The sequence below is a fragment of the Protopterus annectens genome, chromosome 1.part0 (genome assembly GCF_019279795.1).
Source record: "Protopterus annectens isolate FY-2018-M chromosome 1.part0, PAN1.0, whole genome shotgun sequence".
Classification (NCBI taxonomy): domain Eukaryota; kingdom Metazoa; phylum Chordata; order Ceratodontiformes; family Protopteridae; genus Protopterus; species Protopterus annectens.
Window position 1 is genome coordinate 1,279,586,325 of NC_056725.1, and position 27,574 is coordinate 1,279,613,898.

A 27,574-nucleotide genomic window follows, 5' to 3' on the forward strand; every position below is an offset into this window, starting at 1 on the left:
TTGGGAAGGAATGAAGGATTTGTTCTAAGACAGAGACTGTCTTTGTGAAAAAAACTAAATAGGGAGGGGATATGGACAGAGCTTGAAGTTCTGAAACCCTCCTAGCTGAAGTAATGGCTACCAAAAAGGCTGTTTTCCAGGTTAGAAATTTTAGTTGGCAAGAGGAAAATGGTTCGTATGGTGGGAGAATCAGAACAGACAGTACCAAATAGAGGTCCCAAGGAGGTGGTGGTTCCCTTATTGGAGGCCTTAGTAAAAATGTAGCCCTCAGGAAAGCTTTGCACAATCTGTGAGACATTATTTTCGATCCCATGTCTCCTATGTGGTAGTTAGATATGGCGGCTAATTTTACTCGTATGGTAGCTTCTGCTGTGCCTTCATTACAAATTTCTGCTAAGAAATCTAAAATTGTACTTACGGGGTCTATGTGATTCTTAGAGGCCCAACAAGAAAACATTTTCCATTTGCTAACATAAAGCTTTCTAGTTGTTGTCTTATGAGATGAAACTGGAATGTGTCTCACCACATGGCTGGAAGCCTGGCTAAGATTGGAAGCGGAGCAGCCAAGCTGTCAGTTTTAGGGTTTGGATAGAGGGATGGATCGTTCCTGACTAATCCTGAAGATCTGGTACCGGGTCCAGAATCCACAGCTCCTCTAGGAGATGGGGCCTTAGGAAAGGAAACCAGATTTGACTAGGCCAGTACGGAGCAATGAGTATTAACCTGCAACTCAATGATTTGGCTTTCTGTAGAACTTTGGGGATTAATGGAAATGGGGGAAAGGCATAAAGGAGCCCTGGAGGCCAATCGTGAATGAGTGCATCCCTTGGTGACACCCCGGAGGGAAATTAGGGCAAGGTAGCTGCTGCATTTGGTATTCATGGATGTGGCAAAAAGGTTGAAGCAAGGCTGGCCCCACTTGCAAAAAATCTGGTTCGCAATTTCTTGTTTTAGGGACCACTCATGAGGCATTGCTCTGCTCAGTTTGTCCGCTATCAAGTTGGATTTCCCCAGAATATGCACTGCAATCAGAAAATGTTGAGAAGAGACTGCCCATTGCCATACTCTTTTAGCCTCTCGACACAGGGGGGTAGGATCTGGTTCCACCTTGTTTGTTGATATACCACACTACCAACATATTATCTGTCTGTATCGCAATTGTACTTGGTGGAAGAGAGTTCTGGAATGCCTGCAATGCCAGAAACACCGCTCATCTCTAGGAAACTGATGTACAAGTGGTACTCGTGTTCCTGCAAAGTTCCTTGCACGGTCTTTCCCAGATAATGCCCCCCCTCACCCTATCTGGGAAGCATCCATGGTCACTGTGGCTACTGGATGAGGGAGAGTGAATGGCCTGCCCAGAGTTACCTGTGTGGATTGAAGCCACCAGCATAGGTCTTTCTTGCAGGAGTCTGTAATGAAGATCTTGTGGGACATGGGTAGCTCCTGCATAGACCACTGAGTGAAGAGTAGCCACTGTAGGACTCCCATGTGTAGATGTGCTAGAGGTACTAAAGTTATAGCAGCTGCCATGGTGCCCAAGACTTTCAGAACAAACTTCGCCTGTACTTTCTTTCTCAAGAGTAAGATGCACACTTGATGGCGCAGTGTCTGTACCCTGTCGTGAGGCTTTTGCTACCATGTTTTCTGTGTTTAAGTCTGCTCCTATGAATGTAACACGCCATGATGGCAACAAGGCAGATTTTTCAAAATTTATGGTAATGCCCAGTTCCAAGCATAGATGAATGGCGGTGTCTCTTGCTTTGGTTAGTAGAGGCACGGTGGTGGCGGTCAGGAGCCAGTCATCTAAGTATGGAAACACCTGGAATCCTAGATGCCTCAGGTGAGCCGTGACTACTGCCATGCATTTGGTAAACACTCTGGGGGCTATAGTGGCACCAAAGGCAGAGCTCGGAATTGGTAATGATTGGCTCCCAGTGGGAAGCGTAGATGTCTCCTGGATCACCTGTCCATTTTTATATGGTAGTACGCATCCTGAAGATCGACTGAGCACATCCAATTGTCTTGTCCCACAAAAGGGAGTACAGACTGCAGTGTCACCATCCGGAACTTTGATTTTTTTTTACAGACTTGTTCAGCCTGCTGAGATCCAAGATGGGTCTCCAGTCCCCTGTTTTCTCTGGAACTAAAAAGAACCTTGAGTAAGTTCCAGATCCAATTTGGTCTGCTCTTAGCAACCTTTGTATCTCTAGAGATGCTTGATCCCTTTGACATTGTGGAATGTTGGTCCCAAAGAAACTGGTGGAACCGAAGGAGTTTTCTTTTCGGGCCCGAAAGCCTTCAGGTCCGAATTCATGCCTTTTGCTAGCTTCTTTACCGGCTCAGAAGCAGGATACGAAGAAGACGCTCTTTTGACTGACTTATCCGACTTTGGGGATTAAGAAGATTTGGAGGAGGTCTGGTTCCCTTCCAGTGCCTCAGAAAAAGGAACTTTAAGAAATCCCCTGAGTATAAGTTTGTTTTTGCATTCCTGCAGGATCCTGGAACTAAACCCGTGACGAATATAACAGCAGTCTTGAAGGTGTACTGCACCTAAACAGTAGACACAACTAGTGTGCCCGTCAGTTAAAGACATTTCTTGTGAGCAGGAATCACACTTTTTGAAGCCTGACTGCTTCACTCTTTCCTTCCTTGGTCATAATGGTAAGCAACAACAACAACAAATACTGTCCAGGAAACTAGATTAATAAGAACAAAAAGGTTACTATAAAAAAACTATCCAACTATCAACACTATCAAAAAACTATCTAACTTAACTTTTTTTTTTGAAAAATCACACAGGAAGAGAAAAAAGGGCTAGAGGAAAGGTTTCTAACTAAAACGACAATCTCCTCTAGCCAGAGAAGACATCTCTAACTTAAACAATGAAACCTCTTTAGGAAGGGGAAGTAAACATAATGGGAGTCCTCTAATTTAAACGGGCAAGGAAAGAAAATGTGAACCCTCTCATTTAAACAGGTTCGTCAAATGTAATAGAAAGCTTTTAGTGAAAATGGGACATCCCTCATCAGGCTCATAATTGAGTACAATGCCCCTTTTGGGATGTACATTACCAGACACCTGCAGCAACTGGAAAGACCGCAAAAGTACCTCACCAAGAGGATTAAAGGGCTCAAACAGATGCCATATGCTGCCCGGTTAAAGAAACTCCAGCTCTACTCAGTGGCATACCGCCTGCTCAGAGGCAATCTGTGCCTGACGTATAAAGCCATGTCCAACCCAGAATTAATGGACATGCTGCACCTCAGAAAATCCAAATCCCATCAAGCTACGCGCTCGAGAGACTTGAACCACAGCACTGAAATAAATAGGACATGCTGGAGGGACAGATTTATAACCCAGAGGCTCCCTTCACTCTGGAATAAAATCCCAGTCCAGGTTAGGCAGAGTCCCTCATTGACTCTCTTCAAGAGGAATCTTGATGAGTGGATGGAAGATCGTAGGTTTACCCCGGGTATCACTTCTGTGTCACTGTTAGACAGAGGCACAGTATACTAACCTCGAAAAAGGGCATAGCAAAATAAATTTAAAATGGGTGGCGAAAGCCAAACACACTATGGCTAGGCTTATAAATGCCCTAGGGCAGATAGCCTAGTATGAACCTATGGTGTAATCCTTACACCTTTACCATACCTCTCAACTGTCCCTAATTTTGGCTCCAAAAGTTAGCTCTGCCCCACTTAATCCCTCCTAAAACTAGTGACACTTGCAGGAAAGGTGGTGAACTATACTCAAGAAATAATGGCAGTAATTAAGAGTTATAGATTTCATTTATTTCACAAAATGTATATTAATTAACATTCTTTTATTCTGCCAATGTCTCAAGTTGATAGTAGTAATATTTTAAAAATGTCCCTGTTTGTCCCCGATTCTGTTGAAATATGTCTCTGATTATTTGAGAGCTATGCCTTTACCTCTTGTTCAGGGACACAAGTAATAGGTTTTCTCTGCCACTCCTTGCCTCTGTAAATGTCATCCAAATAAATACCCTGATCTGCTTCATTCAAATGTTTAATCTTTACCAGACTGGCCACCTGTTTGCACGAATATGAAGCTTTATCACCACAGAGAGTTTTACTCGCTTCAGATGATATTTTCTTTTGAAGACAGTTAAGAACTCAGCAAATTTTATCACAAAAACAGGTTTTCAGCAACTTGTGAATCGTATTAAGCATGGCAGATGTCTCTATTGTGGGAATAAGTTATTTAAATGCTTCCTGATTCTCTCCCCATGTTACAAGCCCTGAAAGTTTACACTTATTTAATTTTATTTTAATTTATTACTGATTTGTTTTCATTCATATTTCAAAGAAATGATCTTGTAGCTTTAACAGACAACATTTCTTTTACAACTGGATCACAAAGTATAGGCAAATAACTTTCAGGTGTTCGGACACCTGCTTCCATTACAGTTCATCTTTTTTTTCCTACCAGCAAGACTGCTGTTATGTTGTCTTAGCTGAGTAAAACTCATAAAAAAGTATTTGTGTACATAGTTTTATTGCTTGTTTTCTTTTTACTCACATAGTACAAATAGTGTACATAACTTTAACTCTAAGCAGTCAAACAAAAGGTACTGCACATGATCTATGGCTACACGGTACATTGTTGTCTCTGCCTTTCTTTTTTTGTATTAGTCTGATGTGGGATGTTTTATAAAGAGTCATCTATAACAGTTGTGCCAATTTTCCTGCAATGATTTGGAATAAAGATAACTGTCCAGAAAGTCAGAACCTGGCCATAGCTAACTTTGTCCTGCAGGCTGAGGCTGCAGGTTGGGATATCAGATCAGTGCTTCACAGATTTCTTTATTGGTTTTCCCACAATGCAGAGATATTTGCCTCATATTTTTGGTATGTTTTCAAACCCATGTCACCTGGGATAGAAGGATGTCCATCTGCATGTCAACAGACTTTTCTGCAGACAGGGACCCATATAGGTAATTGAAAAGCTCCTTGGTCAAATCCCTCAGGAAATGTTTAACATGAGCCAATTAATTCAGTGCCCTAACAACAAAGGTTGCTGAAGCATAAACCCACTTTCCGAATCTATCCAATACCTTGGACTCCCTGTTAGGAGGGTGGACAATGGATCTCTTCTCAGCTAATTCCTTCTTGGTGGCCTGTGCTACCATCACCATGGAATCTACTGAGGAACCTTTGCTCCAAAACGGGGTGATCTTTAGGGGATACCAAGAACTTTCCCAGCTTCCAGGGAATGGGTTATGTTACATCCAGATTCCATACCTGCTTAGAGATCAAATCCACCATCTTGTCCGTGCGAGGGACCACAAAAGAGGTAGACGGGCCAGTATCAAAAGCCTCGAGAAATACAGATTCCTCCTGGAAGGGAGCTTCTGAGGACCATCTCCCTTTCTGTGTAAGTAGTTCTAAGTTCTCACAAAATGAAATATCCTCAAGGGGGACTCTGGGGGATTCCTCCCCCCTCATCAATATTAGTATCCTCAGTTAAGGGACTCCTGAGGGAAGTCAACATGCCTCCTCTGGCATGAATGCTTATAGGTTCATAGGTTCATACTAGGCTATCTGCCCAAGGGCATTTATAAGCCTAGCCCATAGTTATGTGGCTTTCGCCACCCCTTTAGTTTGAATAAAAACTATGCCTATCATTTTGCTGTGCCTCTGTCAAGCAGTGACACTGAAGTAATCCCTGGGGTATATCTGTAATCTCCCATCCATTGGTCAAGGTTCCTCTTGAACAAGGCCAGAGAGGTGTTCTGCCTCACATGTACCGGGATTTTGTTCCACAGCATAGGGAGTCTCTGGGTGATGAATCTGTCCCTCCAGCACGTTCTATTTATAACCGTGTCAAGGTTTAAGTCTCCCGCCCTTGTGGTTCTGAGGGATCTAGATTTTTTGAGGTGAAGCATATTCATCAAATCTGGGTTTGACATGGCCTTATATGTCAGGCACAGGTCACCTCTGAGCAAGCGGTATGAGACTGAATAGAGCTGGAGTTCTTTCAGTCGGGCAGCATAAGACATATTTTTGAGACCCTTTATCCTTTTGGTGAGGAACTTTTGGGGCCTTTCAAGCTGCAGCAGGTGTCTGGTCAGATACATTCGAGCGGGCATTGTACTCAATCATAGGTCTAATGAGTGATGAGTACAGGGGGACGATGACCTCCCTTGATCTAGATGTGAATCCCTTCATGATCAGGTGGGCGATATAGAAGGTTTTCCTAACTACTTTAGCAACATGAGTGTCAAGCGAAGGCTACTGTCAACCTGGGTCCCCAGATCCCTGATGACTTTTACTGTGCTCAGTGGATTGCCACCTATATGGTAGCTAGGGGTAACCTTGCTTTTCCCGAAGGGTATGACTATGCATTTTTTGGCGTTTAACTTCAGGCCATGGCTCTGGCACCAGTTATCCGTTTCTGTGAGGCCCTTCTGGAGGATATCTGTGTCAGATGTGTTTTCGACTATGGCGCCCAGTTTGCAGTCATCTGCAAACTTTGTCAACCATAACCCTCCTGTGTTTGCTTGTACTTCAGAAAAGTAGATGCCAAACAAGAGTGGACCCAGGACTGAGCCCTGTGGGACACCACTTGTGACAGGCTTTGAGTCTGACATGGCTCCAGCAACTCTGACCCTGTGGGTTCTGTCACTTAGCCAGTTTGCAACCCATCTTATGATGTATGGGTTTACATTCAAGCTGATGAGTTTTTCGATGATACCTGAGTGGGGTATTGTGTCGAAGGCCTTTGCCAGGTCGAGGTAGGCTGTATGGACTGCCTTTCCTCATCAATGGCCTTGGTGACTGTCTCGAAAAAGTCAACCAAGTTTAAGAGGCAGGATCTGCCTTTGACAAAGCCAAACTGGGTTGGATCCAAAGTCTGCAAGTTCCCTATGTCTTTATTTATGAGTTCCATTATGATCCTCTCCATGGCTTTGCAGATAAGGCTTGTCAAGCTAATGGGGCGGTAATTTCCAGGGTCTGTGGAGGCACCGCCCTTATGAACTGGGACCACAGTCGCGTCGCCACTCCTTGGGTATGTATCCTGAGGTGAGGCTAAGATTAAACAGCTGTCCTAACTGTGGGTTTAATTCCTCGTTGAGTTCGTGAAGCACACAGCCGGGGACACCATCCGGTCCCATGGATGCTGTGTTTTTTGCCTTAGTGAGGGCAGTTCTCACCTGGGCGTTGGAGATGTTTGGGGGCTACAATCCTCTGGAATAGATATCTCTCCTTTTGGGGAGAAGTTTGCACTGAACCTGTCAGCGAGTATGTTGGCAATGTGTGTAGGTTCAGTAATTTTCACATCATTTTGAACTAATTCTGAGCATATCTGGGAGTTTCCTCCTAGGTTTCTAACATAGCTAAAGAAGGCCTTATGATTCTCTTTAGAGTCCTTGGCGATTTTTCTCTCAAAATTTGCCTTGGATAATTTTATGAGAGCTCTTAGTTTTTTACTTATAATGATCAAAGGTGTCTTACCTTTCAAGGATTTTGCTCTATCTTGTAGTAGCTTCCTCCTTTTGTTGTAGAGCTTGTTTATGGCTGGGGTCCACCAGACTGGATGCTTGCCTTTGGTACAGAGAGTCTTAGTTTTGTTTGGGATTGCCTGATCCATGCAGTCCTGTAGGTGCTGGTAGAAGGCATTTGTAAGTGATTCAGCGGTTTGAGTAATGTCTACCACTGGCTCAGGGGTCTTAAAGGAGACCACACTAGTTTTTAGAAGTGTGAAATCGGCTTTTGAGAAGTTTTTCACTGTGGTCTTTTTTGTTTCAGGTGGGGGCGAGATGAGGACCTCCAGCGAGATTAGTTTATGATCTGATCTCACCAGTGAGGGGTATACTTCCGGTGTTGAACATTTTGATCCCATGTTCGTGATGATGAGATCAAGTATGTTTTCTCCTCTTGTGGGGATGGTGACTAGTTGTTCCATGGCATTTGAGTTTATGAACTCCAGGAATCTTTGGGTTAGAGTGTTCGGGCTTGAGTAGTGTTCCCAGTCTATATTAGGGTAGTTGAAGTCACCTAGTATGATGGTGTTTGGAGATACATTTATCCCCTCCAATGTTTTCAGGAAGGCCATGTGAGGTTCCTGAGTTTGAGAGGGTGGCCTGTAACATGCTACAAATTGCAGAGCAGTGGGATGGTCTGGGGAGGACTATGAAGTCAATGGGGACTGCTCAGTGTGGATGGTTTCAAAAAAGGCTGGCTGTCCCAATAGGATAGAATGTGAAAGATCAGTACCCAAGGAGCTCTACTGGGAAAGGGTCAGTTCCAAGCAGGGAAGGGAAGTCTATTTCCTGGATTGAGAGAGCATCTTTTTGATGGCTTCAAAAGTTGAGACAGGATTCAACTCCTTAACACAGACTGGTCCCACAGACCAACCAACTTGACAACAAAGGCAGTATTGTTCTATCCCAATGACTAGGCACTGAGGGGAAATAGATAGCTCAGACAGCTTCAAATTTGGCCAGGGCACCTGGGTCAAATGCAGACACCTCAGCTCAGAGATCCATCAGGGTCAGAGCCACTAAGAGCTGACTGGTTTAGAGATACAGTAGGAGTTGATGAAGACACAGTCTCTGGATCTGACACTGATAAACCCTTGGAAACAGCTGGAGCCAAGATCCCAGAGTCTGAAGGTTGGCTCAGGAAAGAAGGAGATGATGAGGGGATGGTTCAGGGTTGCAGCTAGACAGGGGGATGGAGTCAGGAAACCCCCCAAATGCATTTGGATCCTGAGGAACTTCCTCATCACTCCATCAATGTTCATCTCAGGAAAGGCTCTAGGAGTAACATACCAATCTACGAGATGAAGCAGTGGAACTGGGTCTGGATGTCCAGTGTAAAGGTCTGCCCTAGAAGAAAGGGATCGGAGCTTTGGAGAGACCAGGTATAATGAGAAGCATGGTTGTGGTAAAGGAGGAGTGCTGTATCCAAGGATGATGGGCTCTAACACTGGAACAGGATCCGAAGTTCTCAGGAACTCTGGAGCCAGGGCTAGGGAACTTGAGTAGTCCAGCAACCATTCCTTAGGGTCATTAACTTTTTCCCTCTCCTTGTCTCTTGGCTTAGCAGTACTCATCTTCCTGTTAGTCTTGTCACTAGATTTCTTAGCAGAAAGTGAAAGCAGAAGAAACAGAATGTGCGAGGGAAACTTCTCCTGCTGTGAAAGGCAGAAGTCCTTTAATCAGCAACTTTTTAAATCTCTCCACCAGAGCCCAAGAACCAAAGGAGGTACAAACAGAGCACTGCTTATCTACAAAAGCAGCCTTCAAACATCAGATACACTTTGTGCATCATAGTTTGGAATTTTAAGGCCACACGCCATACATTTCTTAAAGACAACAGGCAACAAAAGGCTCTACAGGTGCAGTAAACACCTCAGAAGAAAACCACTAAACTAGCAAATAACCGCCAAAAAACACTAACATTAATCACAACATACCTGAAGATGAAAAACTTACCAGAAAGGTTCAAATGAACTGTATGGGATAGGAAATAGTTGCCCAAAAGTCCCCATTTTTTGTTGCAAACTAGAAGTAAGGGGAGGTAATAAAAAGAAACTATAATAAGTAATTAGTAGGGTAAGAAAAGCCTAATAGATTAACAGGAAGAAAATACTTAGCTGACACCAAGCCGGAGTATGAAAGATTGCATCCAATGCGAATGAGCTTGCGGCAAATGAGATCAGAGATTACTTCCTAATTACAGGTATTAAAGGTAAGGACAAGAGCCTGCGCCTTGGCTCCAAACTCTAAAACTGGTCCAAATAAGAGCCGAGAAAGATATGATAACCCATCTAATGAGGAACAGATGGAAGTGACAACATCAGAACTGTTATTAGGAAATGCACTAGATCCTTGAAAAGTACTTGCTCAGACAGTTTAAGCTGAAGACATTATGAATGATGGTGACAGGCAATGAGTTTACACCACAGTATTCTGGTAAGATTTGTAAAAAGTCACAATATGTGCACCCAATACAGACGGTGCACCTTTTTCTTCAAACAAGTCATAATCTCTATTAATACCACTAATCACGCTCACTTACCAACTTATACACAAGAGTACAAGATCCTCCTATCGACAGACACCAGTTTTCCAATATTACTAGGGATATGAATCTAACTTTGAATCCCAAGGAGGAGGTAATAAACTTCACAAAGAAATACTGAAGTATTTACTTCATTTAAATAACTTACAACAGCATATGGACTGGTGGGCACTTGGAGTACAATCCATCCACATGTCACTGGCTTTACTTACTTTACCCTAAACTCATCTCAGGGAAACAGATTAGATTATTTCTAAGTCAGAATAAACTACATAGTTTTCAGTCTACAGACATTATTCCATACCCTGTTTCAGATCACAGTGTCACCCCTATACAAAAATTGCTCACCTACAGGACTTTACTACATCTCCCAATACAAGGACAACTGCATGAGATTCAAACACAACACTACTCGTTCACTGAAATTAAACTTCTACATAAGTATGCAGAGTGGGCGCAGTCTCCTTCAAAAGCACTCACAAGAATCATAAACATAAAAAATCCCCCCACCAAAATAAAACAATTAAATTATAATAACAACATTCTAGATACGGATCAAGAGATTATAGAGGCTTTTGAAGAGATTTATCAAAAACTATATGGCCCACAAGACCAGTGCAATGAAATACTATACTATCAATTCACTGAAGAATTGGAAATTCCAATACTAAATGAAACACAAATAAATAATCTTAAGGCTCCTATAAATGTAGAGGAAATCACTGCTGCTGTAAATAAGATAAAACCAGGTAAATCTCCAGGGCCAGATGGGCATGTGGCAGAATTCTACAAGACTTTTAAGAAACAAATAGCCCCAAGACTATTGAAAGTATATACGTATATGAATATGTATTAAAGTATGGCATAAAGGACTTGTATATCAACAACTCAAAAACTATACTCATACAAAAACCTAACTCAGATGCACTAAATCCAAACCACTACAGACCGATAGCACTCATAAATGTTGATATCAAAATTCTAGCAACAGTCTTAGCTAGCAGAATTAAAAAAAACTCTACCTTACATCGTATTCCCTGAACAACTAGGCTTTATGAATAACACACAAGTGTGGGATAACACACTCACCATTGATTCAATCATCAATCTAAAAGCAAACGATAAATGCCCTACCTATGCATTATCAGTAGACGCATCAAAAGCTTTTGACGGGGTAAACCTTGAGCTTCTATTTAAAATACTCAAAAATTTAGCATTCCTGATGAATATATAAACATGGTGAGGGCCTTATATAATAATGTACAACACTATATATATAAATAAAAAAAAATCAAAACAGATTCAAAGTATAAATGGTACAAGGCCACTATCACCATATCTGTTCAATATATATATATATATATATATATATATATATATATATATATTTGTTGAAACTTAAAATATCACAAACATACAACCATTTTATGAATATTTTTAAAATCCCAGTAAAGTATAGAGCTTTTGCTGATGACCTCAGTATTTATTTTGAATTCCCAAATATCGATTTAAACAAGATATTAAACTCCACTGAAAAATTTTCAAAAATTTCTAACTATGCCATTAACCCAAACAAGTCAGTCATATTCCCTCTAAATACTTTAGGACACAAGGAATTCTATTTCCTCGAAATTTAAATAAAAGTCAACTACAATCTCAAATACCTGGGCATCATATTCACTCACCTCCAATCCGAATTGACTAAAAAAATCTGTTTAGAACGTGGGCAAACATCACAGAAGACACTAAAAGATTGCTAAATCTTAACCTATCTCCACTTTCTAAGGTGGCTATAGTCAAAATCAGTATTCTTCCAAGATTACTGTTTCACTTTAATGCTATAAACCAAAATATACCAAAAAACTTATTTTCCAAGCTTGAAACACTACTAGGGAAATTTATTTGGCATACAAAAAATACAAGAATAAAATACTCTAGATTAACACTACCCAAAAAGAAAGGTGGATTAGGATTGCCAAATTTATCCTGACACTATAAACGCTAGTTGAATCATAAAAATAGCAAACTACAAATCATCTAATACAGCATGGTATCCCATCTGGATTAAATATATCATAAACATCTAACTTCATCAAACATAAACCCTAAAGCAATACCCTTTCTAAACTCCAAGACACTAAAATATTTTAAAATCCACCCCATAATTATAAGAACTACATTAACATTTCAAAAGTTATCTTCCTTAAATCTTAAGGATACATTGGTAATGGGACAACCAATACATTTAATCCCTAACATTAAAATAAATAACACTATGCTTAATCTGAATCAATACCCACTAATAAAAATTACCACTATCTGGGACTTCTATCATGGAAAAAACCTATCAACTGAAAATATAAGGGAAAGACTAGATGTAAATAGAAGTTATAACACTATTATTAAGCAAATATTATACCTGGTTAACACAATTACTACAAATGTCAAAATGGGTAACTAAGATATGCAGATATACCAACAAATCATAAAAGTATTGCTTTCGAGATCTAAAATCTAACACATATAGTTTAATAACAAAAATTAAAAACCAAGACTTACTCCTATACTCAAAATATTGCAAAGAAAAAAAAAATAAGATCACTGTAGACCAAAAATCTGCTGCAATTGAACTCAACTTAAAATTAACCCCACTTAAAAAAGTAATTTATACCCAAATTATGATTAACAATAATGCCTACCATACACCACTCTTTCTAAGTAAAAATCAATCCTTCTATCTCTCCTTTTTGTCCCATTTGTCCAAATAGTCCAGCTGACACACTCCATATCTTTTGGAGCTGTAAAAATGTATACAAAATATAGTGCTCTTTAAGAACAAAGTTAAAAAAAAGAGATACACCAAATCTACCCTGTCATGGGAAATTGCAATTTTACATGTATTTCCCACAATTTTTTCATATGAAAACAAACACATCATAATAACATTGTATGCAATGATGAAATTATACATAGCTCAAAACTGGTTAGCTAGGACTAAAATTGCATGGGACGAATTTAAAGGAATGGCTATGAAATACGTATTAGCCAACAAATTAATTACAAGAAGCCAAAAAAAAAACTATCTTAGTACCAGAAATATTGGAAAATACTTACAGAAATCTTAAGCTAAAATCGGACTATGGATAAGAGATTATAACATTACTACTACCCTAAACAAATAAGGAAAAATAAAAGAAAATTATTGTTGACAAAACTGCTATTCATATTAGAATAAGAAAGATATAGGAAGTGCAAACATACTGAACATTAGAGGTGACATCACGGTATATAGTGTGCATAGTTATTACAATATACTGCTAAAGACAAATAGGCTAAATTGTTTAACAAGACTGTTTTTTTCAATAATAGAATTTATTAAGACTTATTAAGACCTACAAATTCTTTGAGTAAATTGTTGTATTACAAGTATATGTGAACAGTTAAAAAGTTAACAGACTATGCTTACCGTGAAATGTATAATGATGGTATATGTCCTGTCTATGTTATTATGTTTTACTGCAAACTGTTATTTCCATGTATCTTGTTCTTCATATTTTTCTTTATGGTATTTTTTTGCATATAAAAAAAGAGTGGAAAAGGAAATAAAAATTATATTTTAAAAAAAAGAAGTTTACTACAGCTCCACTTTAGAGAATAGAGTTTATTATAATTAGACAGTGGCTTTATGGCTTTGCCATGGCTTCAGAAGTACATTGCAAACAAATCCATTCTGAAAATCTACTAAACTCAGGCAGCTTAACATTCACCCAGATTTGCTCTACAGTCTGTAAGCATTGCCCATACAGAAGCACATAAAGCATGAATACCAGGTTAATTGCTATACAGACTAAGGGTAAAGATCTTTATGAATTTTGTAAAATCCAAATTAAAAAATAAGGACTTAATCAAGCATTATAAAGAAACAGGTGAATAAGTAGTTCCGTGACATACGAATCACTAAATCATAATCTCAAAAAACACAGCTGCTGCATAGGCAGAAAGAGAAAACAGGAAAACTGCTGGCTTACAGGACTAAAGCTAGATGCTAACACATAATTATCCAAAGAGAAAGGGTAACACAAAGGAATCCAAGAAACTGCCAGTATAAATAAATCACATTATGGATTCATTTTACAAAATGAAAAGATTTTACCCCCAATAATATGACACTGTGCCATCCATTCTTGAGAAAACAGAACAACATATGAACCACATACACATACCAAAGAGAATCCAAAAAAAAAAACAAAAAAACTAAGAGGCCACAGGAAAGCCTGTCTCACTTGAGGAAGTTCAAAGAAATCTAAAAAAAAAAAAACTACTAAAAATAAAAACACCCCTGGCTCATATGAGCTTACTATAGACCAATGTATTGTATGCAGTATTTGCTACTGCCCTTGCTAAATTGCTGCAATTAAGATATTTGTGACACATAATATATCTTTTTTTTTTTTTTTTTTTTTAAACGGGGTGGTACACTAACTCACAGAGACCCATTTCAATCACAGCCCATAAGCACTGGCTGGTTAAGTGACTTGTTCAGAGTCAACCAGCACTGCGATTCCAAAATCAAAATGAAGAGTCCTGTTGCAACAGTAAACTGCAGATCTACCTCCCTGGTGGATAAACATCATATCTAGGGGCATACATAATAAAAATATAAATAAAAAAATATTTTTTTGAAAAAAGAATGCTTTTTACTGAGTCACTCTAAAAAGTAAAAAAAAATAACAAAGAAGAGTGAAAACTTTGCAAAAGATGCACAGACATGCTGATTACAGAAAAGCATTCCAGGTTGGTTTTGCTAATTGTAATAATAATGTACCACACGAAATAGCAGGAATCTTCTTAATTATTTTTTACTTTTTAGAGCAACTCAATAAAAAGCATTCTTTGTTTAAAACAAATCTTTTTTTTATTTTATTTATATTTTTATTTTTTGCCTTTTAGTTTTTTTGCTGTGGATCACATCATGCACCTTGGAAATTCGTTTCCAGTGTTTGCCCAACACTGCTCGTATGTGCCAAAAGACTGTACCATATGCAGCTGAACCCTTAGAGACCTACTGTCTGTATACAGATATTCCGAATTAGACTGTTATTGGTACAGTTATACTTCACTGTTTCCTTGCCTTATTTACGTAATTGAGATAGAGGGACAGACAGAGCCACAAAGCCAACGTCAATAAAAAATATTCTATAAATTCTAATAATAACAATAAACTGTGTTCTAGCAACTTTCAGTTCAGAAAGGAATAGGATGTATAGCTTTTGCTTGACTTTATGGGCAATTTACCTGTGGAGCTGTTTCCTGATCAGGCAAAAACAAAGTAACATATTATTCTAGTGTAACCTGCAGGTGGAGCTGTGCATAAAGTTAAGCAAAAGCAAAACACATGCTATTCCAGTCTGACATGCAGGTGAAGCTGTTCCCTGACTTAGGCAAAAACCTACAAGTGCAGATGTGCATAAAGTCATACAAAAGCTAAATACATGTTATTCCACTCTGACCTGGAGATGAACAGCTCCACTTGTAGGTTAGCGTGAAATAATCTGTTACATTATTCTTGCCTGAAACAGGAAACAGCTCCACCTGCATGGCACACTGGCAATTGCATCTATTTAGCTTTCAAACGGGAAGCTTTTTCGTAGCTAGAAGAAGGGTTATCTTTCAAAAAAATAAGATGGAACCAAGTTGCAGTGGACAAAATATCAATATATTTATGCACAGATGGCAGGGATATTATTATATCACAGGCAGTAGGAATATATTTTTTATATAAACAGTAGTATCTATCAATATATAAATGAAGCGAGAGAGAGAGAGAAAAAGTGAGAAAGATTATTCCTTCCTTCTGTGTTTCACTTCTTGTATTACTTGTTCCTACTCCCTGTTCTAAACTTACGTTTTGTGTGTGTGGGAAAAGATATATGGTGATGCGAGTGTGTCTGTGTCTGCATGTACTGTCTTGCTAATGACAGAGGCTCAATATTTTACTTAAAGTGTGAAAAATATTGTCCCTCTGTCATTAGAAAGCTTTTTATTGAATTTGGATTTACAAGACAGTACCACAGAAGGACGGAGCGAGAGAGAGAGCAACAAAGCCAACTTCAATAAAAAGCATTGTAAAAAAACAGGCCAGTTTTGTAAGGGACAGACAGACTCATAGGTTAAGTACTAGCCATTACAGACATAGATTCATAGGTTAAGTACTAGCCAATTTCCCCTTTCGGTGCTTATATTAATCTATTCCATTTGGTATTAGACTGGCCTTACCCATCCCATGGTCAAAAATTACATAAAATGTCCTGTTCCAAGATGGCTGCATACTGATCAAGAGTTTAACTTCAGTTCTCCCAGTGTGAAAAAAGAAACAGAGATAACAATTAATAATCCTGCCAGTTTTAGTAAAATTTATTTACTGGCCAATTAAGCAGACTGCCTGGATGCCAGCAAAGAAGAAACTTAGACTGCCTGAAATAAAAATGAACTGAAAAAGGTAGAGAGAAAACACTGACTGGGAAAAATCCTGCGGCTGTTCAGCTAGAAGCAGTTGAAGCTCCAGCTTTGGTGCAAGAGATGGCTTCCAGTAATTTAGACGAAAAAATAACTCAAATGTACTCAGAGGCAATTAAAAATGAAACACTGTAAGAGTACAGCAACTCAAATAACAAAAGGCTGGAAAAATGGAAAAAAGATTAGACAGCTATTCATATGAATTGATAAAACTGCTAAAATCAGAGGGTGAAATGAAGAAAAGGCTGATTAAATATGAAACTGCTCAAGAAGAGACATTTCAAAAACTGGTAGTTAGAGGACAAAGCACACAGAAAAAATGAGATTTACTGCTGTACCAGAGAAACTGGAAGAAATTTTACAAAAGTATTCCAGCAGGATTTGTTAAATGAAAGGGTACACTGTGTGTATGGTCCAAACCTGGCCATGAGAAATCACCCAAGACCTGTATCAGTAAAGATGCAATCATAGCAGCAGAAAGAGCTGCTCCTGACAAAACTGTGACAGAAGGGCAAATGATTAAACATTAGAGACAGACTGTTTGTGGAAAATGACTATTCCCTATACACCAAGCAAAGGAGAAGCAAATTTATCCCAGCAAGCTGGGAATGTTGAGAGGCAGGCATGACATTCAAGCTGCTGTATCCAGCTGTCTTCAGAATATTTTTTTCCTGGAGAATCAGTCATTTTTGATACAAAACAGGTTAAGGAGGACATACAAAAATTTTGTGTAACAAAATATGAGCCATCAAATACGACTCGACTATGCTTCTCACTCTTCTGATAATAATGAAGCTCATAGAGAGAGACTGCCAGTTAAAGATTTTCCAGTCTTCCAAAGGAAAATGCTTGAGAAACAGAAAAAAAAGCACAGCAGTTGGCTAGAATAATCAGAAATATCCTGGACTTGAAGTGGTGTGTGGGGTTGGGAAATAGAGATGAACAGGAAGAAGACCAGCAACACTGAAATTAGTGAATAAATATCAGAATATAAAGCATCATCACATTTGCAAAATATGGCTTTACAAGAAAAGTGTCCGAGAAAGATTGGAATTGTGCTGAATTTGTTAAATTTGTGGGAAGACTACATATAACTTATCCCATTAAATGTCAATGATGTTTGAAAGGACACTCTTTCATAGCTATAAACTACTGTACAAGCTATTTATGTACTGTTCCCACCCATTATTTTCATGGATCCATGATACTGAGTGCCCACCCAGCAAACCAGTATTGCTCTTGAGGAAACCTCCATTACTACATACTGCCTCCTGCTCAGTTTCAGGAGCTTGGAGTCATAGCCTACATTCAAGTAGTGTTTTACTTGTATCCAATGCCATCCAAGCAAAGCTAAGTTCCTTTGATTGCTAAATTACACAAAGTTACTTTTGAGTAATCACTACTATTTACTGCTTTTGTGTGTGCATTACATCAATTTTTTCATAAAAATTGCTCTCCTCACAGTGTTACTGCTACAAAACTGTCTTGAAATTGCATTCAGCAAGGGATTTCCAAGTAGTTGTTCAACTGGTTTTTGGTAGGATTGCACTTGTGGGTCTCTTCTACTGTGTTTTTTATATTATGAGGATTGGGTTCATTCATCTTTTGGCAGGAGGTGTTTACTTGGTCTATCTGAGTTCGGAAACACATGAAAGGACTCGTAGTGTATTCATTTTATTAGCCAGAGGGCTCATAAGTTAGCTAGTTTTTTGAATTTTTCGTCTACGCTGCTAGAAGATTTGTGCATTTGCATGGGTTAGCAGTCACCTGTAGAGCAGCAAACACTTAGAAAGAATGGCTAATAAAAAATGTACCTTGTAAAGCAGCAATATAGCACAAATACCTTGTGTAGAAAATAAGCTTAAAGCAGATTGTTGGGATTCAATTAGAAATAACTACAGATTTAGTTGAATGCAGTATTGTGTATTGAATGCAGTATTGTGTAAACATTAAAGTGAGCAGAATTTAGTACCATTTAGCATAATCTGCACCGATAAAGCAACATTAATAGCTTTCTAACCTCAATACACCAACCACTTGTAGCTCATAAACCAAAAGACTGGACAGTATGGATATACAACTTCTTAACTTCTCTGTAGCCAGTTTAGTGGATATGACAGCCTGAGATGATGCAGCAATTGTCTCACTTACTGACAACAACTTAATCTTTAAAGGAAGTAGACACGGTATGCGAGAAATGTACTTACGCAATGACACTGGAGGCTAAACTCTTGTATACAAGTGCACATCAGGTTGTCAAAAACACACACCACCTACCTCACATAATACACAACACATACATAGACTAACATATGCTAAGGAACTTAAAAGCAATCTTCCTAAACAACAAAGACTGCCTAAATCACTGGTTGTCAAAGCTATGCCTCACCAAGCCGAAATGCACTCAGAAAAAAAAAAACAGCAGCTAACACCATACGAACAGTCATTCTTAGGGAAGCCCCAAACACAAAGCCCGTAAGGCAAGCAAACATGCTTCCCAGGTCTCTCATCATAGGGGACTCCATTGTAGGATATAGTGATACCCCACTAATCAGGCTGAACAAGGCGACGATAACTGTTAGTTGCTTATCTAGAGCCAGAATCTGCCAAATCATGCATGCACTCAAGTCATTACACCACAAGTGCCAGTATGATGCCATCATAGTCCATGTAGGTGTGAAGAGAGACATTATGGATCTGTCAGACCATGTGTCTCAGGCTGGTATGAGCCTAGCATACAGCAGCACATTACCATCACAGAGTATGATGCCACAATATGAGCAAAAAATTATTAATTTCAACAATTGCCCGTCTTTCTGGTGCCATTTTAAGGGGATCCAATATTTGCCAGCTTGGGAGGACATGGTTAACAAATGATGTTGCTTTGCCAAGGATGATGTGCACGTCTCCCGTCTAAGCTTTTGAATACTGGCTAAAACTTTAGCCACTCCCCATACTGCCTTTTTAGGGAATGCCAAATTAATAAACTTACCAACATAGCAAAATTAACTCAAATGAACCTCAAGGTGTTACTGCTTAATGTGCCAGGAGCCTAAACAAAAAAACACTCTTTTCATGCCCTCCTCACACTCAAGAATACAGACATCTGTGCAGTTACTGAGACATGGTTTAAAGCTGCAGACAGTACCCCTGCAGTGCAAGATTTCAGTGCCTTCCACACTTTTAGACAAGCAGCTGCACACATAAGGACTAAACATGGAGATGCCTCAATATACATCTGTGATAATGTGAGGTAGTGCCAGCTCTGCCAAGGGGAGTGCGGCAGTGCATGTGTAACATATGCCAGCATAGCTAGCTGGAGTTTTGTAAAGAATTACATGTCATTTGGATATCAAACTGATTTGTACAGATGGTTGTGTTAAAATGTATCAACAGTGGGTCCTCCTGCACAGAAAAGAAATATACATGTATGTCAGACTGTAACTGATTAAATGTATATATTTTAACAGGGGATACTGGAAGGGAAGGGATTAAGCTCAGATCAGCTAACCTTAAGAAAAATAGCCTGAAATTAAATTACTTGGTTTAGGCCATAATGATTCCGTCTCACGGGTCTGAATGCAGCCAGAGATACAATGTCTATGCAAAGCCTTTATGCAGGAAGGCTAGAAGTGTTGGAATTGTTTTATAGCTTCCAGATGCTGTATTAAGCCTTAGCAATGTTCTGTGTATGTATTGTGACACATCTGTGCCAAATCCTGGTTCAGCTGCTAGTGAGGGGGGTAGTGTGGGAACCACAGAGTCAGGTGACCAAATGTAATGTCATTCTGTAGCCAGCACTGACACTGTATTTAGATACTAGTGAGAAAAGTGATAGAAGCACTCAGCACTCTCTTATTGGAACTGACAACAAAAACACTCATCCATTTCATCTTGCCTTATTCTAGCAAGTCAGTAGGGAACAGTAATTCTTCAGTCAGTTAGGAAAATTTAGTGAGATTAGTTAAACATTGTTTTTCTTTATCTGTCTGAATTTTTCCATCTGTGTTGTTTTTAAATTTCCTGCGAATTGAAACTGTGGTGTTTATTGTGAACAGATATTCAGTATTATCATATTTATTTTTGTATTAGATATATCTAAACCTTTCATTGTGGCTGGTCTTTTAGAAAATATTTTAACCTTTGAGAGCACTTGCATTTATTTAGTAGCACTGTAGCTTTACATTCCTGAAAGTCTTGCTGCTTGGAAATACTACATTTCTATAAGTATTCATTTTACTAAGTATAATTGCGTACCCTGGTAAGAGCCTTAGAGTAGCTGGCTTTGGGGTGTTCTAGTGGCAGTATCTACTTTATAGTCTGGGTGGAGGTGGCATAGCAGGTAAATCTGCCAGCCTTTCCCAGGTGTTTTGTGTGTGTGTGTGTGTGTGTGTGTGTGTGTGTGTGTGTGTGTGTGTGTGTGTGTGTGTGTGTGTGTGAGCTACCTGGAACAAGGACACAGAGCACTGATTTCACACAGAGGGTGGTTGAGGACTTGGCTTGGAACACCAAGCTGAGGACTCGACTATGAAGTGGTCAGTGTGGAATCTTATTTGGGGCCTGGAGAGGAAGTCCAGCCCCAGGAATGGAGTGTGCACTCCGTCTGTGCACTTAGGGGACACTGTGCTCGGTGCAGAGAGCAGCATCTGAAAATACTGTGTATGTCTATTTTTCTCTCAAAGTGAGCATTCCCCACTGGTGTCAACTGTGAGGATTGAGGCTCCCTGATCACTGGTGCAGAGGAGGTATGTCACATATTGATGAGCAGTAGTGTGGATATTAATTGAACCTCTGTAGCCTGTAAGCAGTTGTCACTAAAGGTGTGTGTACTCTCGGTAGTCACAAGGTAAACATACAGAAATTCATTTTTCACACAGTTTTATTTATTTTTGTTAGTTTAATCAGGGAAAGCAGACAAAGATGTCAGCAAAGGACTATGGCAAGCTGGCAGTGAACAGTTGGCTAAAGTGTGCATATCCAAAGGACTGGTGCATGCCAACCTGACTAAAGAGAAAATTATTTCAGCCTTAACTGCATTTACAGTACAGACCAGCAACCAGGAAGACAACCAGTTTGGTGATGTGGATGTGCAGCCCTCAGAAACAGTACAGTTCACCTTTTCCTCAGAGAACTTCAAAATCCATCTGGAATTAAAGAGACTTGAACTGGAGGCAAAATGTATGTAATCAGAAATGGCAGTGAGACTGCGACATTTAAAGGTTGAAGAAAATCAGAGGCTGCGGCATTTGGAGGCCAAAGAAAATGAGAGTCTGAGGCATTTGGAGGCCAAAGAAAATGAGAAGCAGTGTCAGCATGAGATGGACATGCTGATTCTTCGGGAACATGGAGGTAATGGGGAAGGAAATAACTGAATCCTAGAAACAACCAAGGTCAGTAAATTTCTTCCTCGGTATAAGGAAGGTGATCATTTTGATAGTTTTATTCATAAATTTTAAAGAGTATGTAGACAATATGTTGACCACGGGCTATGGGTACAGGTCCTAACCCCTTCACTCCACGGTAAAGCTGTAACTACTGTTTCTAAAGTGTCTGATACTGATTGTTTAAATTATGGCAAAGTTAAACACTGTTTACCAGAATGTTTTAAGTTAAACACCTGAAGTTTACATAACATTTTTTTTTGTGAACAAAGGCATAAGGCAGTTCAAAGTATATGTGATTATACTGCTGAGCAAAGCATTTATTTTCACAGAAGGGTGAGTGGGTATCAGGTCACCATTTTTGAAACACTGGCAGACCTTTTGCTGAGGGAACAAGCCCTTAGCACTTTGAATGAGGATATGAGAATCTGGTTGGCAAACTGGGAGTGTAACTGCAGATGAGCTAGGGAAAAAAGGGGTCTCTACTTAACAAGCAGGGCAACACTGTACAAGAAGGGGATACCCATTACTGCACATGGATACAAGGGAACCCATGGTGGGCAGCCTAAACCACCCCAACAGAGTCTACCAGTAATGGGGAAGCCAATAGTTTAGGTACATGGCCAGAATCAAAGTTTAGATGTTTGAAATGGAACAGAGAAGCCACGTAGTATACAAATGTCGACTGAAGCAAGGTGGGGAACAAAAAATGGGGGAGCCGGCAAGTGGGAATAACAGTATGCCAGTGGTAAATTGCCTGGAGACAATAGGGGTACCAAACTATTACTGGAGTTTACATCCTTAGTGGATGGAAGACAGGCCACTGCTAAGAGAGACACAGCCTCCGACATAACCATTGTGAAGCCTGCAGTGGTTAAAGAGGAGCAGTACTTGCTTGGCAGTCCACTCCTGTCAGAGCATTAGGAGGGACCCATTTTCAAATATCTTTAGCTAAAGTTCACCTTGACTGGGAGGGTGGAAAACAAACCAAGCAAGTAGGTGTGTTTGAGGATATGCTTGCAGATATCTTGACAGGGAATGATTTTGATAGTGCAGTACTTTATGTGCCGTTACATGCAGTCAGGCTTGGAGACAGGCATGTGAGTCTGGCAGTCTGAGGGAGACCCAGACAGACCCCACACCTGAAGCCGGGGCTGGTGATGTGGCTATTTTGGGGGGGGAGCCTGAAGGTTAGCCACAGCTGCTGATAGGTACTGGTGTTTCCTTGGACAGGATGACTGCAAGGGCAGAGGTGAGTGGTAGTATCCAGGCTGACAGTGAAGCACCACTGTCAGAAGATACCAGACTTCCTGTCGAAAGGGAGCTGGAAAGGGTCACAAAGGTAGAGTTGAGACAGTTCTCAGCTCTCAGGCCCTACATTACGAGGCTTGAGAAAGGTAGCTAAGGAGGCACCTGATTCACAATGAAAAGGGGAGTCTGTATACTGGAACAAAGGGCTACTGTATAGAGAGTGGACCCCTGAGGGAGGGCTAGAGGGTGAGGTAATACAGCAGCTGGCACTTCTAGTCATAGCCCAAAATATTTCTTTTGCAGGTCATATGGGCATAAAGCTTCCCAAGACGCGTATTATGCAGAACTTTTATTTGCTTTAGATTGCTAGGGATACAACAGGGTACTGCAAAACCTGTGAACAGTGCCAAAACCAAGGCAAGGCAGGAGACAAGGTCAAAGCTCCTTTGATGCCTTTGCCTGTGATGGAGGAGCCATTTCAGATGGTAGCCCTGGATACTGTGGGGCCTCTGTGTACCCCAAGTTCCACAGGGAAGAAATATATCCTAGTGGTAGTAGATTGTGCTACTAGACACCCTGTGGTGGTGGTTCTGTCCTCCATCGAGGCAGAGAAGGTGGTAAATGCTTTGCTAGAGATTTTTAGCAGGATAGGTTTCCCGAGAGAAATACTGGCTAACAGAGGAGCTGATTTCATGTCAAACCTTCTGGCTTGTCTGTGGGAGTGCTGTGAAGTGAAGCAACTAAAGACCATCCCAGACTAATGGTCTTGTGGAGAGGTTAAACTGTACACTAAGGGCATTTGCAGACCAGTTTAAGAGAGTGGGACAAATATTTGCCCCACCTGCTGTTTGCATAAAGAGAGGTACCCCAGGAATTCACAGGTTTTTCACCCTTTGAGTTGTTGTATGGGTATTGGGCGAGGGGTCCCTTAGATTTGATGCATGATGAGTGGGAGGATGAGTGTAAATCCCACAATGAATCTGTTGAGGCACTTGTCCTAAACCTCAAGACAAAGCTTAGGGAGCTCATGGACTTGGCCCAGGAGAACCTGGCAGGAGCCCAACAGCAGAAAAAGGTCTGGTATGACAAGAATGCTCGAGCCTGTGAGTATGCTGTGGGACAGCAGGTTATGGGCTCATTCCTATCAGACACAAGCTGCAGGCAGCTTAGAAAGGGCCCTTCAAAGTGGTAAGGAAGGCTAGTGATATTAATTACATGGTAAAACTGCTAGGCAGGAGGCAGGGACACAAACTACCATGTTAATATGATGAAGCCTTACCATGACAGGAAGGCCCCTGTGCTGAGTATTTTCAGGGGGTGGCAGGAGGAGTGTTAGCAGAATTTGGTGACTGATCTCTTCAGTGAGGATCGGAATGACACCTCAGTGGAAGGGGTAGCAGTTTCTCATCAGATATCCTGTACACGGGTTCGAGAACTCTGAGCAGCGTTATAAAGTTTGGGGGCATGTTCACTGGGAAACCTGTGTGCACCCAACTGGTGAAGCACCATGTGGATATAGGACCCCAAAGACCTATCAAGCAGCACCCTTATAGGATGCCTGAGTGAGTCAGACAGACTGTGAGGGAGAAGATGCAGGAAATGTTGGAACTGGGAGTAAACCAGGAGTCCAGCAGTCCCTGGGCCTCCTCAGTGGTGCTGGTACCAAAGAAGGATGGCAGCATCAGGTTTTGTGTGGACTACAGAAAACTTAAGATAGTCACATAGTCAGATGCTTACCCCATGTCTAGGACAGATAAAGGCTTAAAGCAGCTGGGTGGAGCTAACTATCTTACCACTACTGATATGACCAAGGGCTACTGGCATTTGCCCTTGACTCCCACCACTTGAGAGAGGTCAGCATTTGTGACTCCCTTTGGATTGTACAAGTTTAAAAAGATGCCCTTTGGGATGAAAAATGCCCCAGTGACCTTCCAGAGGCTGGTAGATTGTATCCTTGCAGGAGCAGGAGATCTCGTACCTGGATGATATTGCCATCTACAGCTATTCCTAGCAAAAGCACCTTCAGCATGTCAGGGAGATCCTGGGCAGATTGCAAAGGGCAGAGTTGACCATTAAGTCTAGTAACTCAATAAAATTCACTTTGTGCAAAGCCCAAGGCTTGATGCAGTTTTAACTTAGATTAACCTGAACAGTGATTTTACTGCAAAAAAAAAAACAAAGTTAAGTGCTTTCATCCATCTACTTGGACTTCACCAGAACTAAAGTTTGTATGAGAAACTCTCCTCTTAAATAACACTTAATACCCAATATCAAACAATCAGTTAAATCTTGAATTAAACATTCTGTAACACGTGTAGGTTTCAAAAAATGTGTCTTTGATATTTTAGAAACCGTTCCCCAAGATGTCAGAGGAGGTGCCTGTGGAAAGATACTAGAATACAAGGAATTTCTCTGGCAACTCAGACTGGATGCTACACTGAAACCTGGTCTTAATGACTATATTTCTATTAACTCAGTGTTAAGAATGTGAGCAGCTAAATTGTGAAATACAATCAATGTTTTTAATTGTCTTTTTATGTTTTTAAATGTGTTTTCATTGTACATTTGCACTATATTTTAAGAACATTGTATGAATAGATTTATTATTTTAATAATTTGTCAATGTGATCTTGCTTTTTACAATGCACTTTTGCACTTTGCTTGATTCAAGACTTAACTGATTGTTTGATATTGGGTATTAAGTGTTATTTAAAAGGAGGATATCTCATACAAACTTTAGTTCTGATGAAGTCCAAGTAAATGGACAAAAGCACTTAAATTTGTGTTTTTTGCAATAAAATCGCTGTTCAAGTTAATCTAAGTTAAAACTGCCTCAAGCCTTGTGCTTTGGACAACATGGATTTTATGGAGTTCTTGTTTTTTATTCAGTTGCACGTTATATGCACTGCTTTGTGGTTATTGGTTTTATTAGTGTTTTTGCCTGAGCTCTCGGCACAGCAGGATTTATATCAGTGGAACAACCCCCTCTGATCTTTGGTAGCAGCTTTGTGAGAACACACTGCCAGTTTGGTTTACCATTGTTGCATTTTGCTTCACTTTCACTATTAGCCCAGTTTAGTTAAGTGCCTATGTACCAAGGTTTTTGCATCAGTGACAACTGACAACTTTGCAATGGATCGCTGATTTTATTCCCAGGTGGTATGCATCTTCTTCCACCGACAACTATCAAATTTACACTGCTTGATTTTTTTTACGGTTTCCACCTCTTAGTTCATTGTGTTTTTGGTGAGACAACTATTTGCCTAGATTCTTTTACTGCTTAATACCACTAACCCCTTGCCATTAACAGTTTTTTCCTTGTGTCAGCTGTTTTAGTGGAAAATACCATTTTTTAATATGGAGGGGAATTCACAGCACTCTACTCAGCTGGATTCAATGGGCCAATTAACTCAGGTTTTGGAACTGCTGACTCAACAAGTAAACCAGATAAATGTTTCTTTATGGGCCCTACCCCTCCCAGGTCTTAATACCACCCTGGATAACAAAGTCTTCAACAGTGACAGGACTGCCCCCTCATCCCATGGTATTACTGGAACACTGTCCGGAGTAAACGGGAAGGGTAATGGAGGTGCAACCAACATAAGCGAAGGATGGCAAAGGAATATATCCAACTGTATCAGGGAAGAATGAGAACTGACCAGTTAAACAGTTAACCAAATAGGAGGTTTCCCAGTGGTAATGAATTTAAAACTTGGTTGGCACAAGATTTCTCTTTTTCTACAAATCCAGCTCCCTTGAATGAGAAACAGGTTAGTTTAAAATACCAGCTTAAAGACTTTGAGAACAAACTAAAAATGTTAAGAACTCTACAAATTGATAATGCCTACCTTAAAGAATGCTTAAAGATGCTTACAATGCTTGCACAGATCTCCAAAGGGTTGAAACTTTATAAATTTTCCTTTGGAGTTGTAGGCAGATCTAAAGAATATTTTGCTCTCACTGACATGTTCAATAAATACTGTTTTGAGTTACTTAAATTTATTATTAAATTCAGTTGTGAATGTACAGAGATTTTAATGGAAGAAATTACAATTTTGGAACAGGCTACTACAAGTGACCTGTTGTTTCCTGAATATTGTAACTGATTTGAGAATATTTTAAAGTTTGCAAATGACCATGTTGCTCAGATTAATAGGAGAAAGGACAAAAATTATTGAGAGATAGCAATGAATACAAGGAAGGGAGGGCTTACCCTCTAAAGGGTAAGATTGTTGCATCTGACAGCAATGATAGGAATGAGAAGTTGAACAGTTCTAATCTGCCTGTGGTCCCAGATAATGTGGAGACTGTGAGCAATGATGTACAGTTTGAAACTGATGTCACCCCTTCAGGGATTGATCAGGGGATCAA